The sequence below is a fragment of the Chelonia mydas genome, chromosome 1, assembly GCF_015237465.2.
Source record: "Chelonia mydas isolate rCheMyd1 chromosome 1, rCheMyd1.pri.v2, whole genome shotgun sequence".
NCBI classification, from domain to species: Eukaryota; Metazoa; Chordata; order Testudines; family Cheloniidae; genus Chelonia; species Chelonia mydas.
Window position 1 is genome coordinate 118,348,178 of NC_057849.1, and position 15,359 is coordinate 118,363,536.

The 15,359-nt window shown below is 42.7% G+C and overlaps 1 protein-coding gene across 2 annotated transcripts in view; it reads left to right on the plus strand.

The window, feature by feature from the left end:
- The first annotated feature begins 605 nt into the window (after positions 1 to 605).
- The window catches only part of CNGA3 (cyclic nucleotide gated channel subunit alpha 3), a 60,920-nt gene continuing 46,166 nt past the window's right edge, over positions 606 to 15,359 (plus strand). The window contains exon 1 of one of the 2 annotated variants that reach the window (XM_037898674.2): positions 606 to 982. The gene's annotated coding sequence lies outside the window, so the exon portion shown is untranslated. The remainder of the gene's footprint in view (positions 983 to 15,359) is intronic. The other variant, XM_037898670.2, reaches the window with a different exon arrangement.

Sequence of the window (15,359 nt, forward strand, 5' to 3'; positions counted from 1 at the left end):
TTGAATGTCTCTGACGGGGTTAAAAGCCTTGCAGAATCAGCGAGTATAAGATAACGTTCAGAGGAGCAGGAAAGCCCGCCGGCCACTCAAGTACGAAACCCACAAAAACTTGCAAAATCAAGGCAGCAAGAGTGGCAGGTCCTCAAGGAAGCCCGTTCTCAGCTCCGGGGCTGAACTCTCCTCCTCAGACGGAGCGTGGAGGTCGCTTCAGCGCACGGGCTTTCCTGTCGCGTTAGACGGTCCCAGAAACTTTGCACCTGGGGGGGGGTGGGGGTGCGGACACCGCGCTGCAGCCTCCCCGTGAGCTGGGGGCGAGACGCCCTCTCCAAGCAGCCCCAGGCCTCAGGGCCGCTGCCGGCATCGCAGGAGGGGAGGCTCAGCCAGAGCTTGGTTCACTTAATTTCTGACCCCTCCCCCCGCAGACGCCTGCTCCGCTCCCACCTCAGAGGCCCCCTCCCGCGCCCCAGCTAAGCCGCAGGCAAGGCAAGGCAAGGCGGGGCGGGGGACTCACTTGTCCCGGCCCAGGGCAGTTGCTGCTGGCGGAGAGCAGCGCGCAGCAGCCCCGGCGGGTTGGCTGGGCCCGGGCAGCGCGCCCCGGCTCCTCTTGCTCTGAGCGCCTGCGGCCCATTCAGGAGCAGCGACGTGAGCGCCGAGCCGGGATTGGCGGGGCGAGAGGCTGGGCGCCGGGTTTCTCCCGCCCCCCCGGGGCTGACCCGGAGCCGGGCGCCGCGGAGCTTGAGGGCAGCGCGGCGAGCCCCGCGCCCCGGCATGGGCTGTTGTGGCGAGGCTGCGAGCCTCCCGCCGACCGGGCTCCGCGGCGGGGCTGTGACGGGAGCAGCGCGGCGGCGGGCACTGTGAGCCGGGACCGGGCGGCGGCGGGGCTCGCTCAGCGCGGGCGCGGCGGAGGCTCTGCTGCCCGGGCTGCCGCGCCTCTCTCCGCCGGGAGATGGTGACCCGCGGAGCGCCGGCCGGACACCCCCAGGTAGGAGCTCCGCGCAGACACCCCGCGGAGTGGGGTGAGTGTATGTGGGTGTGCGAGAGAGCGCTGGGCGTGTGTATGTGGGCGTGCGAGAGAGCGCTGGGCGTGGGTACAAGTTGCCCCCGGCTCTCCTAAGCGGCAAGGGCGTGACAGCGGCTCCCCGGCTAAGCACGCTCCCGCTGCCACGCACTGGACAGCGCCGGGCACGGCTGGTGCTGTGGCGAGGGGCTCGCTTCCCCGGGGCACTGCGATCGTGACGAGGTGCTAACGCCCGGGGCTGGTTCACCCTCTCTTCGGGGTGGCCAGACCTGTGCCTCGCACAGACCAATTGCTTGACAGTTTGATCCTTGGAAAGAACTTAACAGGATGTAAAACCCTAGAGCTCCTTGGTCGTTTAGCCGGGTTTACGCCTGGGCTTTCTCTGTAATCTTAATGCGCCAAGCCCTGGGGCTGCCACGCGGGGCTCTTCCTCGGCCTCCTCTCGGAGCAGCGAGCTCCCTGCCCCAGCAGCCGCCAGCTCCGCGCCTGCCTCTCTGCGCCCCAAGGTTTGCATAGCCCGCGCGGGATCTTGCAGCGCCTTGCGCTTGCCCCTGCGCGTCTAACTTTCCATGGGACTCCTAGGCTACATGTAAAGTACGGTATTTGGATAATCGCGCGCGTGTGTAAATGAATCAGAGTTGATCCAAGTGGTTTCCAGGTCCTCCTTCAGCTTTCCCATCCCTGTATAGCTATTGAGTGCTAGCCAAACGTGCCCCGAGGGGAACCAGGATGCATGCTTCGGATAGCAGCCTGCAAGGTGCAAAGTACATGCAGCATTTGGGTGGGATTCTGGTCTCATCACCCCTTCCTCAGGATGAGTAGTAGCTTACTTTGCAGATAGTCCTATTGAAATGAAGGGGTCTGTTGCTTTCCATAGGAGGTGAGGGCACTGAGCACCCTACAGGGTACGCCCTGTTTTTTGTTTGTTTGATTTTTAATGAAATGGACTATTTTTCCTAGGGAGTGCAGTTTTATCCCCATGCAATTCTGGCTTTCATTATGCTCAACAATAGTGTCTTAAAAGCAAATGAGACCTAATGAAAAAGACTCCAAACTCAAACCCTTGCCCTGCAAAATGAACTCTCTCTCTCTCTCTCTCTCTCTCAAAATAAATTGTGGAAGAAGTTTTGAAAGTTTTGTCATTGACTTTAGTGGGAGTGGGAACACCTTAAAATGTAACATAATAGTAAATGTAAAACAAACACTCCCACCCAAATAAAAACAAACAAAAAACACATACCCCTCTAACTTTTATTTTTAAGGACCTAAAACTGGATTTGAATTCTTCACCCCATTACCCAAATTGACAGTACAAGGCATCCAGAAATGCCACAAATAATGTATGGGCACACTCACACTACACATAAACCTTGTCTATCAAATTTTGGAAAAAATTTCCCAACTACTGCCAAATCCAATTCAGCTTCACCATCATTAGCAATGTTAGGAGCCTTAGTCTAGATCAGGGCTGGGCACATCGGGGAATAGAAATTGTATGGCGGGCCATGAATGCTCACAAAATTGGGGTTGGGGTGCAGGAGGGGGTGAGGGCTCTGGGGTGGGGCTGAGAATGAGTTTGGGATGTAGGAGGGTGCTCTGGGTTGGGAACGAGGGGATTGGAGGGATCAGGGCTGGGGCAGAGGATTGGGGCGTGGGGAGAGGCTCAGGGGTGCAGGCTCCGAGCAGCGCTTACCTCGGGGGCTCCTCGAAGCAGTGGCATATCCCTTCTCCAGCTCCTACCTGGAGGTGCGGCCAGGCGGCTCCGCATGCTGCCCCATCTGCAGGCACCATCCCTGCAGCTCCCATTGGCGCGCTTAGGAGCCAGAGCGGGGCCATGCCACATCTTTTGGGAGCTGCGTGGAGTGGTGCCGGAGCAGGGCCCAGCTGGGTTGTGCTGCCCTGATCCTGCGCCCCAGCTGGAGCACCGGAGCAGAGCCGAGCTGCTTGGTGTGGACCCCAACCCAGCGCCCTGGCTGGAGTGGGGCAAGCCCTAGACCCCACTCCCTAGCAGGAGCTCGCAGCCAGTTTAAAATGGCTCACAGGCTAGATCCAGCCCTCCGGCTGTCCACCCCTGGTCTAGATAGCCTCCTGGCAATTGCCAGTGTTTTAAGCACTGCATTATCAAACCATGCTCAGAACAGCTCTAATCAACATGGTCCTTAAAACAGTGATGTTATCCAGTGGCCCCTTTACGCTAGAGTTCCAGTGTTGCAGTGAAACTGCTGTGCGTGTTAACTGATGTATTAACAATGATGAAATATTTTTGCAAAACTTCCCTAGTGTAGAGAAGGTTAAGATACATCTGACAATATGCACTATACAATAATTATTATAATCAGTGCATTTATTTAATATACAATACGCTCATTTTTAAAGGCAAAAGCCAAAGGAAACTTGGGGCCAGTTTATTTGAACATTCATTTTGTAACTGCTGAAGAAATAAAAATACTAAAAATAAATGTCAATATTTTCTAGTAGCTAACAGTTGTTTTTATTCTTTCCTTTCTATTTCAGAGAGTTTACACTCAAAATAAATAGTAATAAGGATACTGTATTTAGAGCTCTGTTATTTTCATGGCTACAGTTGAGTAAATTGTGATTTCAAATATTATAGTCTTTGAAACAAGTCAAAGATAACTTTGACTTCTATTGGCATGCTTTCATTATTTCCCTTCTTGATGTTTTTGTGTCACCTTCATTGAGGACTGAGGGTAAAATCACCCTTTATATATCTCCTGTCTCTCTTCACAAGCTGATTAGGAAAATGAATCTTTCATGTAGTAGTGGGATTGTCATGGTGACCAATGAAGTATAGTAATCATGGTAAACAAGCAGTACACAATTTGTGAGAGGGAGCTCATCAGCTTTGAAAAATTGAACATCATGCACATTTGCCATGGCTGGAACATCCTCCCTTGTATGACCCCAGATTATGTCATCCAATTTGCACCTTGGCTCTGTCATTTCAGGTCAACACATTATCTTGTACCATTCTCTGATACGGTTATCTCTTTTCACTAATGTCTTTTTAAATCCTCTTCTTCTGAACACCTTGCTACTACATGTAAAATGTGATACAAATGAGCGCTTATGTTTTTCCTTCCTAATCAAGATGCACTTGTGTGGCAGTCTAAATAAAGTATGCTAAAAGCAAATTTGAATGAATAATTTAAAAAATCCTATAAATATTCACTCAAATAAAATATGAGTTTGCTTTAGCTGAGTTCATGCCCCTTTTGTGTTCACTTTTCACAAATATTCTAGCAAATAAATGTATTGTCAGAAATGTTTGCAGAAACAGCAATTTTTAGGCAAATGTTAGAGAATCTTTGCCGAAAATTAATTTTGAACAAGTAAACATGAGAAATCTGCTTTTAAGTGTTATGCTAATCCAGTCATGTAACAGAAACAATCCCATGTGGTCTGGGTATCCAATCAAACTGAACACATCTTTGAATTTGAATTTACAGTATTGTGTTGACTATTTATAACTGACTGCTCCTGAAAAATCTACTATCCAATAATTATTCATAGAAATTATCTAGCAAAATGTCAAATGGTGAATAAATTTTGAATAAAATTGAAATTTGATCAGAGGCAATTCAGGAACAGAAAAAATCAACCCAATTCAATTTATCTAGCAAATTATTTGCTAAGGACTATTCACTCAGCTCTAGCTAAAAGTTAGCAAAAATCCAACAAAGGTAATGGTTCAAGGACAATCCTGTGAAGTTCAGTCCAGTAGCTCTGCTTTACATTAAAACTGTATGTGTACATACATACAAACATATATACATACAGTAGTGTATATGCATATATTTTCAAGCACTATTGATATTACATATATGGGTTTTGTTTAGAGGCATATTGCTAGCACGGTTAATAAGAGATGCACATATAAATTCTTTGGATCTTAATGGGATAATGACCCCAGCGATGATAGAAAATGTCATACTTGGCTAGTACTAAAAAGAGTTTAAATAAAACATTTATTTAAAAAATCTTCAAAGGAATAGTTCAAATTACAGTTTTAAACTATTACCTTAATAATTCAAAAGGATAGCACCAGAGGTCTAAGTGAGACAACCTATTTATTACTCTTTTCATCTTGCTGGGCTTGATCCAGTAGCCTTTACACAAACAAACCTGAAGTCCATGAGAGTTTACAGAGTTGGGACCATAAGTTTTTGCACAAGTCCCCAACTCAGCAAAATATTTAAGCATGTACTTAAACGCTTAAATGGTCCCATTGACTTTAGAGCTTAAAGTTGCTTCAAGTTAAAAGGCCAGATTTTCAAAGGTATTTAGGTGCCTAAAAATGTAGATAGATGCCTAGTGAGGTTTGGAGTTAGGTTCCAAGTGAGATTTCCAAAAGCAACTAGGTGCCTATCTTTAGGTGCCTTAAAGCCTTTGAGAATTTGGCCCAATGTGACTTCAAATATATAAGGGTAGGCACATGCTTTGCTGATGCAGGGACAAAGTGTTGGGGGGGGTAAAATGGATATTTTTAGTCTCTTCCTATATATATATATATATATATATATATATATATATATAGGAAGAGTTCATCAACACCACAAAAATCAATGTTCTCTTAGGCAAGGACCCTCAACATAGCAGAGATGTTGCATGTCAGGGTTAAAGCAAATTGTCAAAGCTGCTTGAAAAAATAAACAGGCAGCCCATCTTTGTTATTTTTTCTGATAGCATGTACAATCAGACCAATCTTTCCATGAACACTAACGTTCCCTCAAATTTTAAAAAGGTAAAGTATATTATTTTTATCCTTTTTATTACTTAATTTAGTACAGAAGAATCGAGCAGATATAATACCAAATCAGTAGCTAAGAATGTAAGATTAAATTGCCTTAGAATTGACTGGAAATAACATATTTGTTATTAATTTATTTAGTTATTTTTCTTATAGTTGAAGCCCTGATCCTGCAGTGAGATACCCATTGACTTTAATGGAGCTCCACATGGGCACAAAGGACTGCCCTCACGGTTTTCACTTCAGGATTGGGGCCTAAATTAGTGTTTTCTAAAGAACACAACACAGGATACTTTCATTCTTCTCTAGTTCACTTCCTTCATTCTAATTCCGCTCCCGAGAGCCAAGCATTTTGAATGCTCTAATAATATGCTGAATATTATAATATTTTAAATTTCTTAAAGCCCATTGCCCAAATAGCCTTTATGCATGAAATTTAAAAAAATCCAACTGATTATGAAAAACAAGCAGCATACTATAATATTCCAGTAAAAGCAAAGATGAGCAAAACCACTAATAAACTCCTACCATGCCTGCACTATAACAACAATCAAAGCCAGAACAACAACAAACCAAAATTAAAGTGAAAATAAAAATCTTGAGTTAGGGAGAGAGAATTCCAAAATCATGGAGCTTGATGGAAAAGGTTCATCCTTTTGCTGCTCTGAGGGCACAGTTTTACAGTTCTTTTTGAAGTTGGAATATGTATATGAGAGAGAGAAACTACACACTTTACACACTCAAGCCAGTGCAAATGTTGTTAAAGTAAGGGCTAAGATTAGTTCAGACACAGCTGCCAAATCTGAGGCTGCAGGTGGCTCAGGCCAATAACTGCTAGGGTGCTCTTTATTGCTCAGCATACATTTCAGTGCTGTGAAATAGGAGCTGTTTTGTGCTGACGGAGAGTTCTGTGGGGTAATAACTTGAGCCCCTGTGGGGGGGAAACAGGGACCTGGTCTTCACTGTCTTTACCTTGTGTGGTTGTTTACCCTTGTGCAAAGTATAATTAAATCAAATTTTTCCCTTTATTTACAGAGACATTAGTTTCCACAACCATGACTTGAACGCATTGCCGGTTCCCTTCCCCTTCCTCTTTAACAGGGAACTTTCATCCATTATTTCCCTTACGTACCAGTTTTAGGTTTCAGAGTTTGACACAGCAGGCTAGGTTGATTCACCAGTCCATTACTGTTATAACAGTTGTTATACTGGTATAAACCCACTGTAAGAGAGAGTGCTGACTCAGGCCCATTATCCATCCTTCCTCTGAGGAACCAAACTTCCTTGACTCTGTCCCTCATGAATGGCATGGCATAGGCATTTAGGTCAGGTCACTTAGTGGATTCTGGGTTTTGCAGCTTGGGGAGGGTGAGCATCTTTGCTTGAATCAGACCCAATAAGGCCAAGGAAATCAGGCCTTCAGCTGTATTTTTGGATAATCGACTGTTCCAATCCAGCTATTATGATGCTGTAACAAGGATAATTACATGGAGGTCAAATGCCAAGGTATAAAAGACTTATCAGAGAGATAGCGGATTGGAGCCTGTCTTATGTAAACGATGTAGGTAAACCTGTGCACAGCGTAACTGCTGCTGGGAATTGGGATAATAAGTCAAATATTTACAAAATCTCTTATGTTATTTATTATTTATCATAATGTTTATAAGGGGTAGGAATTAGTAGGCTTGCATTTGTGTGGTTGGTAAAACTGCCTTCTTTTGACAGTGATAAATACTCCACCTTGAAAAGTTGAATTTGAATTGTGCAGTTTTTCTGCAAACACTTCTGATCATCTAAATACAACAGCTTTTGGAATATTAAATCCTCACTCTGGTAGAACTCCTGTTGACGTAAGATGCATGTATTGAAACTATAGTGCTACAACAATTTTTTGTTCTTCTAGAATTTTTAGAAGTACACAGTTCAAAACAAGCACTCTCCAGGGTGAAGTATTTCTCACAGTTACAAAAGGAGAAAGTTTCAAATATTCATTGGGTAATTGTAAACCGTATTATTCCTACCCTTTTTCAGCTGTATTAATGGTAATGGTACGTCAGTGTACTCAACTTTCAGTTGTTTCTAAGTACAGTAATACATTTTATTTCCAACAGCAATATCATTGTCACTTTGAGTAATTAGGAATTTTACCTGAAACAACCAAAGGATTGGACTTTTTTGGTGAAACTATGAGCCAAATTCTGATCTAATTTATTCTGATGTAAATCTGAACAACAGAGTTTCTCCAGATTAACACTACTGAAGCTGAGAACAGAATTGGTATTTGTTGTTTCTGCTTAAATGATAAAAACCTATTTTCAATTAAAACTATTTATTACAATTATATATTAGTTAAAAACTTCATAATGATTTATATGACCATGTGTACTTTTCAGTAAAATGAGGAACACTGTTTAAAAATAGAGGGCCTGATCTCATCTACACTAAGCCTACCTTGTGCTACTTTAGACCTGTAGAAAGGTCTTAAAGTGGATATAAATATATTTTTCTTCTGTTCTAAGTTTGCACTGCCAGAGTGGTGTAAAATGGCACTTGTGTGAATGAGAATCAGGCCTAGAGGTCAATAAGGAGGCAGATTTTTATTTAACATAAAATACTGTGAAATTTTAATTTTTTGTTCATTTAGCATGTTTTTTGAATTTTACCTGTCTGAGTTTTGACTATATCTGAATTTGGGACATATCAAAACTGTATGGGCCTGATTAAGCGCTACCTTAATCCTTGGATTTCAATAGACTAACACTTGTGTAACTATTATTTATTTGTACTGCATTAGTGCTTAGGAGTCCCGCTCATGGACAAGGACCCCATTTTTCGAGGCATTATATAAACACAAACCAAAAGGTGATCCTGTAAAACAGTAGTGAATGAGGCCCCAAGTCTTTAGTAGTCACATTTGTACAGACAGATGAGCAAAACCTTTTCTTCCAAATTAGCAAATGTTTATCTGAATCTGAAATTGTCAGATCTCACCTGAATCCATATTTGTTGTCAAACACTTGACTCAGTGCTACATAAAATGTATCTTTTATTATGTTCATTAATGTCCAACAACACATTAGTTGCTGTTCAAATTCAAAAGCAAGAAGGATGAAAAAGTACTTGAATTATTTGTATATGAAATAAGCATCACTATCTTAAATATATAATTCATTGTATTTTTAGTAGGATGATATAAATTTCTCATTTAGCTCAAGTTTTTATTTAATGATTAATGTATGTGGAAGCAATGCTCTAGGATATGCAATTATTATTCAACCCTTTCAGATTGCCATCACTGACTTTGAATGTTAAATTAGTGTCCAAAACAAAGTAAAAATACGGCTTAAATTGATGTTAAAGATGCCAGACTTACAAGAGCCAGAGTTGTTTTCAGCTAGAACAGGGTTTCTCAAAATGGGGTCTGCTAACCCTTGGGGGTCTGTGAGGGTACTCCAGGGGATCTGCGAGTCATGTCCAGGGACGCCAGCCCCGCTGATCAACTCCTCCCCCTCCCTCCCAGTGCCTCCTGCAAGCCATGGAACAGCTGTTCAGTGGCCTGCAGGAGGCGCTGGGAGGGAGGAGTGGGGACAGGGCGAGCTCGGGGGAGGGGGTGGAAAGAGGTGGGGAAGAGGAGGGGTGGGGTGGAGTGGGGACAGGAAGAGGTGGAGCTGGAGTGGGGCCTAGGGCTGAGTGGGGAATTGGAGGTCTGCAAAAAATTTTAATCAAAACGGGGGTCCTCCAGTTGCTAAAGTTTGAGAACTGCTGAGCTAGAAGATTTTGGTTTTTTGTTTGACACTGGGAAATGCTTTGCTTCTATTGAAAAGTATTTAAGCCTGAGACACAGTCATGTTTTCCATGCGTGAGTCCTTGACATACTGTGCTTAAAGACAAATCCCAGACTTCTGAAAATTTGAAAATTGCAGCAATAAATTGAGGGCCCAAATTCTAAACTTGGGTGCCTAATTTAGGCAACTAGATTCAGATTTAAGGAACTAAATACACATTTAGTCATTTTAACTGCCTACTGGCTAAATACCTGTTTTAAGTATCTAAATATGGATTTATCATAGTTGCCCAAGTTTAGATACTCAAGTTTGATGACTTGGCAGTACTTTTCTAGCTCTCAGTACTCAAAGTGGAAAGGGTCCTGAGGAGACAGGATATTTCAGTGACTAAACCTGCACACAGCGCTGAAAATATTAGATACTGGTGTCGGATGTCTACAAAGATCTAAGACAGAAGGACAGACAGACAGACAGAGGCCAAAATCTGGTCCCATTAAAGTCACTGTGAGTTTTCCCACTGATTTCAGTAGGACTAGGCTTTGTCCTTATAGGTGTACAACTCTTTGTCTTATAAAGAATGAGAATACTGCGGGCTTGATTCTCCCCTGCTCTGTATCTTGTGTAGTCATTTACATCTCAACAAAGTGGGTGTAAAGTGCTACCATTCTAATCTGAAAGTGGTTTATCTCCATTAAGCACCCACTTTGCCCAACTGTAAATGACTACACATGGTGCAAGGGAGTGGACAATCAGCCTACAGGGAGTAGAAAGGGGCTAGGGTCCTAATCTTTGCTATTGAAACCAGTGGCAAAATTTCTAATGACTTTAGTGGAAGCAGGATTTGGCCCCAAGGTTTTCCTTCTTCTCTTTCAGTGGTATACAGGGTAGGGAGGTGGGAAGGTAGGAATGTATTTAGTCCTAACACAGGGTAAACAGCATGAGTAAGTCCATCACTAATTACTTTATATGAGGGTCATATTCTATCCTTTTCCTCTGCATGATGGGACTTTCATTCTGTACAGCTGAGAGTAAATTACATTTACATTTTCAATTCTTTTAAAGGTTTTAGAACTCTAAAATACTGACCAAATCTCAAGAGAGAGAACGAAATATGGAAAACAGTCTCCTAAGTGTCACATAAGAATTTTGTATGTGTATCATTAAACACATGAACCTTACATGTTTAAGAGCAAAAATATCTCCTTGAAATAGTAATGTATCAAGATTTTTATGTACTTTATACTAGATATAAATGACTGAAATAATAGGATTTCTGATCAAATAATCTTCCTTCTTCTTACTAATTCAGTCATTAAGATAAACATTTCCAATTATAATAACAAGTTTATTTTAAAAAATGGGGCCAGATCATCAGCTGGTATAAATGGGCTTACCTCTGTTGACTTCAGTGGAGCTATGCTATTTACCACTGACCCTTAATATTATTTAACTTAAAGTAGTACAGTCATCCCCACAGGCCTAATCTTATATAACTGTGTTCATGTGATTAGTCCCATTGATTTAAATGAGCCTATTCATGGGAATAAGAATTACTTAAGGGAGTAATGACTGCATGTCAGGAAGTTGTCTTTCATTTTGCTAATGCATAAGCATCATTATATACCTTTGCTGTAGTAAAGTGCATTTTGTAATAACTTGTGGCACAATCCTACATCCCTTACTAATCTGAGTCTCTCTCGCTCACACTGTCATTGGAATATTTTCATGAATAATTGCTCATCAGAAGAAATAAGGGTTTGCAGGATCAATCCCTGTAAATAAGTTACTGGATATCTGATCATAGACTATTACAATTTTATTTTCTGTTATTTATTTATTTGCTCTAGACTTTAACAAGGTTGCTAGGTATTATGATTTTTCCACATTAGTTTTCTATGTGGTATACCTTTTTCATATATTTTCTATTTTAATATCCCTTCATAATAGGTATTAGCAGTGGTCATTGATTCTGTGCGATGATGAATGCCCTCAATTTTGATTGGGCCCAGAGCTATTTTATAATATAGGGTGGAATTTTCAGAAACAGCTAAGGGACTTAGACGCACCAATTGATTTAGGTGCTTTTGAAAATCTCATGCTCAGTGTTGAGGATTGTTAATTAAATTAAAGGTGCAATGACCTGTCGAATGTGATACTGTACAGATACACAATGTGATTTTGCTGTCTGGTCAAAGTGTGTGTGTGCGTGTGCGCGCACATGCATATACATACATATAGCTGGAGGACTGGAGACTTTTTCAGGGAATTGTTACTACGTTATGGAGCTTTCCAACTCAGTGTCTCTGGTTTACATGTAGCTATTGGGCTTGGTTCACCACTCCGTTAGTCCAGTTGTATGCCAGCATGACTGCTGATTTCAGTGGAGTCACACCAGTCTAAACTCTAGTGATATAGTGATGAATCAGTGAAGCCCCATGCAGGTACTGGCAGGAAGTTGTTTCCATCTGATAGCTGTTCAGTGGGGTTTATGAAATTAATTGGTTTCAGTCCAGTGTCTAGAGGACAGATATTCACATAATCAAAATTATCGTTACATTACACTACATTATCACTACACTAATTGTTATCCCTGCTGGCTATTTAGGTTGGTAGTCACCGGAACATAGGAACGGCCTTACTGGATCAGACCAATGGTCCATCTAGCTCTGTATCCTGTCTTCCAACAGTGCCAATGCCAGGTGCTTCAGAGGGAATGAGCAGAACAGGTAGTCATCAAGTGATCCATCCCTGGTCGCCCATGGAACACAAAACCTGGGGATGCTTCAGAGCATGGTTTTGCATCTCTGTCCATCCTAGCTAATAGGTCCATCAATGGCTATCTTTCATTAACTTATCTAGTTCTTTTTTTGAACACTGTTATAGTTTTGAACTTCACAACATCCTCTGGCAAAGAGCTCCACAGGTTGACTGTGCATTGTGTGAAGAAATGCTTCCTTTTGTTTGTTTTAAACCCGCTGCCTATTAAGATGTTGCCATCTGATGGCTGCTCAGTCATATATGTTCAATACTCAGTGAGATAGGTCTCTTTATCACAATTGGCACAAATTGGCTATCTCAACAGAGAGGCCAGGGACTGAATGGACAGCTGAACAGACTTATTTCCTTACTTTTAGAGGTGTTCCTGGCCACCTTCTGGCATTGTGGAGATTGTGGGAAATTTCTGTATTATTTTTAGGAAAAATAGTCATTACTTGTTTTCCTTGCTCACTTTTGTTTTGTTACCAGCTGGGATTGGAGGGGTTAATTTCTTGCCTGGGACAGTGGACTGGGTAGGATATAGGCAGGAGGTATATTGGTCGGTCTGAGTGAACTATTAAGCACTATTAACATATTTGTAGTCCCCCCTCTCCACCTGGTTACCTCCTTTAATGCCAATCTGTTTACAGTTTTGATGCACAGGCCTGGGTTCTTCTGGGTCCTGCCGTCCACTTGGCAGGGTGTACTTGCTTTATTTTTTTCCCATATGAATGTATGTGGCAGTGCCTCCACCCCTCTCGCTCCTTCCTGGCAAGGTCACCAGGGCAGCTTGGGAGGAAAATTCTAACCACAGGGTAACCCCAGCTTACTTGTTAAATAGTTGGATACTCCCAAGAAATAACACAAATACATACAATATATTAAACGCAGTAATTTTATTAAACAGGAGATCTATATAACAAGGTAAAGCACTATTCTCGTGATCACTGGTGCCCATGCTGATAATATCCGTGAATTTCCCCAATCGCATGACCTGGTATATGGTATAGCAAATGGAAAATTAGTGAACTGTAGGTACATGTACTTTGTTGGGGCCCTTGATGACCTATGACCATTATCTGTGCAGCAGTTAGCAATGTGGCTGACTGGGTTCAGTACAGCCCAAAGGACTCACAAGTGGGATAAGGTGTTAAGATCCCTCCTCAGGTTTCATAGGCAGGAGGTAATAAAATCCCCAAATCCTGACCCCCCTGGCTTGAGGATACAGTTCAGGGAGTAAGGGGTCTCCCAAACAATTTCTCTGATTAATTAACTAAAAGATAGTGCACTCAAAAACTCCGTGAAGGATCCTCCGGTTCAGAGATGGCTCTGGACTCCTCAGTCAGTTCAGAGGGTTGATGGTCCCTGCTGGCAGGCATCCCTTCATGGAGGAGTCAGGCTGCTTCTGCTCCCAGGATTTCCCCTCACCACCTAGGGGTGCAGGACTCAAGGTGCAGATTACAAAACTATACTAAACTCTTAACTTTAGTCTCCCACCACAGCGCTCAGATACATTCACAGCAGGCAGCAGCCTTGGACTAGCAGCCAGTGCAGAACTGGCCATGTGGTGACTGATCTTCATAGGGAGCTGGAAGGCTAACTTAGCCTGGCTGGGAGAAGTTTTCCCAGGAAAATTCTACAGACCGGGAGTCACCTAGAAGAAGGAAAGGGCCAACCTCAGTGACCTTGCTTTCAGGTCCCCAGAGGCCAGTTCTTAGTGGAAATCCTGCATCCTGGGAGTGTGGACAGGGGTATGGGGGCTGGGGCTGCAGCGGGGGGTGGGTCTGGGGCCAGGAGCGAGGCCAGGAATGGAGCCTCAGGACCAATGACCAGACATTAACTTCATGATTGTCAGCCAAGGGAGGCAGAACATATGAAAACAGCGTGACTATAACTTGAAACAAGACCAGAAGCATGAGCAGACTGGGTTAAGTAGACTTCTCCTCAATGCAGTGAAAGAGATTTGAATCCTGGAAGTTTGGTCAAGTGGGGTTGGTTGGGCTTCCATCATGGACATATATATAAGCTTTGCTTTTCCATTCTAAGCTAAAGACCCTACTTGACTAATAAATTCTGGCTTGTTTTGAAAAGGCTGTCCTGTGTCACTGTAAACATCTGCTGGCTATATGACTCCCATGGTTTAGCTACACTGGGAGTTATTCTCGAATTGCTATTTCTGATTGACTGTTCCTGATTAACTCCATGTGTGGATGTCCCTATTCCGGAATAAGAGTGCCTTATTCCAAATTAGTTTTTTCTGCTTTGGCAATGGTTTAAGCTTTTGAAGTAAGGTAGTCTTATCCAGAATAAGAGTGTCCACACATGTAATTAATCAGGAAGAATTAATCCACTTTAAATTCACACTCCCCCTTATTCCCGATTAATTTTAATGTGTAGACAGCCCTAAATCTTTGACAGAGGTCTACACTCATTTTGGCCTGCTGGAGGAACCACAATGAGATACAGCAGTGCTGAAGCCAGGGGGACCAATCTTGGAGTAGTGGAGTTGTGGGTCTCCCTTTTGCGAAAAATTGTAGGCCCAAGGCTAGCACTAATGGAGTACACTCATAGAGAGAATGCATAAAAATCAAAGGCACATTGTGCCCTGTGGATCTGTGCAAGGCATGTTGGCAAGACAGTGTGGGGATCAATGCACTCATTTTAGTTGTTCTGTGGATAAATATAAAATTTTGATCTAAGGTCCTGAGATAACATTTTTGTTGTCACAGGCACTAAATTCAGTCCCTAAGTATCTTCTAGGGCTATTCTACTTTATCCACAGAGATATGGTTACAATAAATCTTTTTTAAAAAAAGCATATAAGATACATGAATAATGCATTTTCTGTTTTGCACTTTCCTTGTTTGATTTTTTTCATTATCTGCTGGGCTCTAATGGATTGAACACAAAACTAGGAAACAAGAAATTCTGAGTTCTAGTCTCACATGTTAAGTGCTGTGTAGTCTTGGTCAAGTTACTTAACTTCTTTTGGTCTCAGTTTCCCTATCTGTAAAATATGGATAGTAAT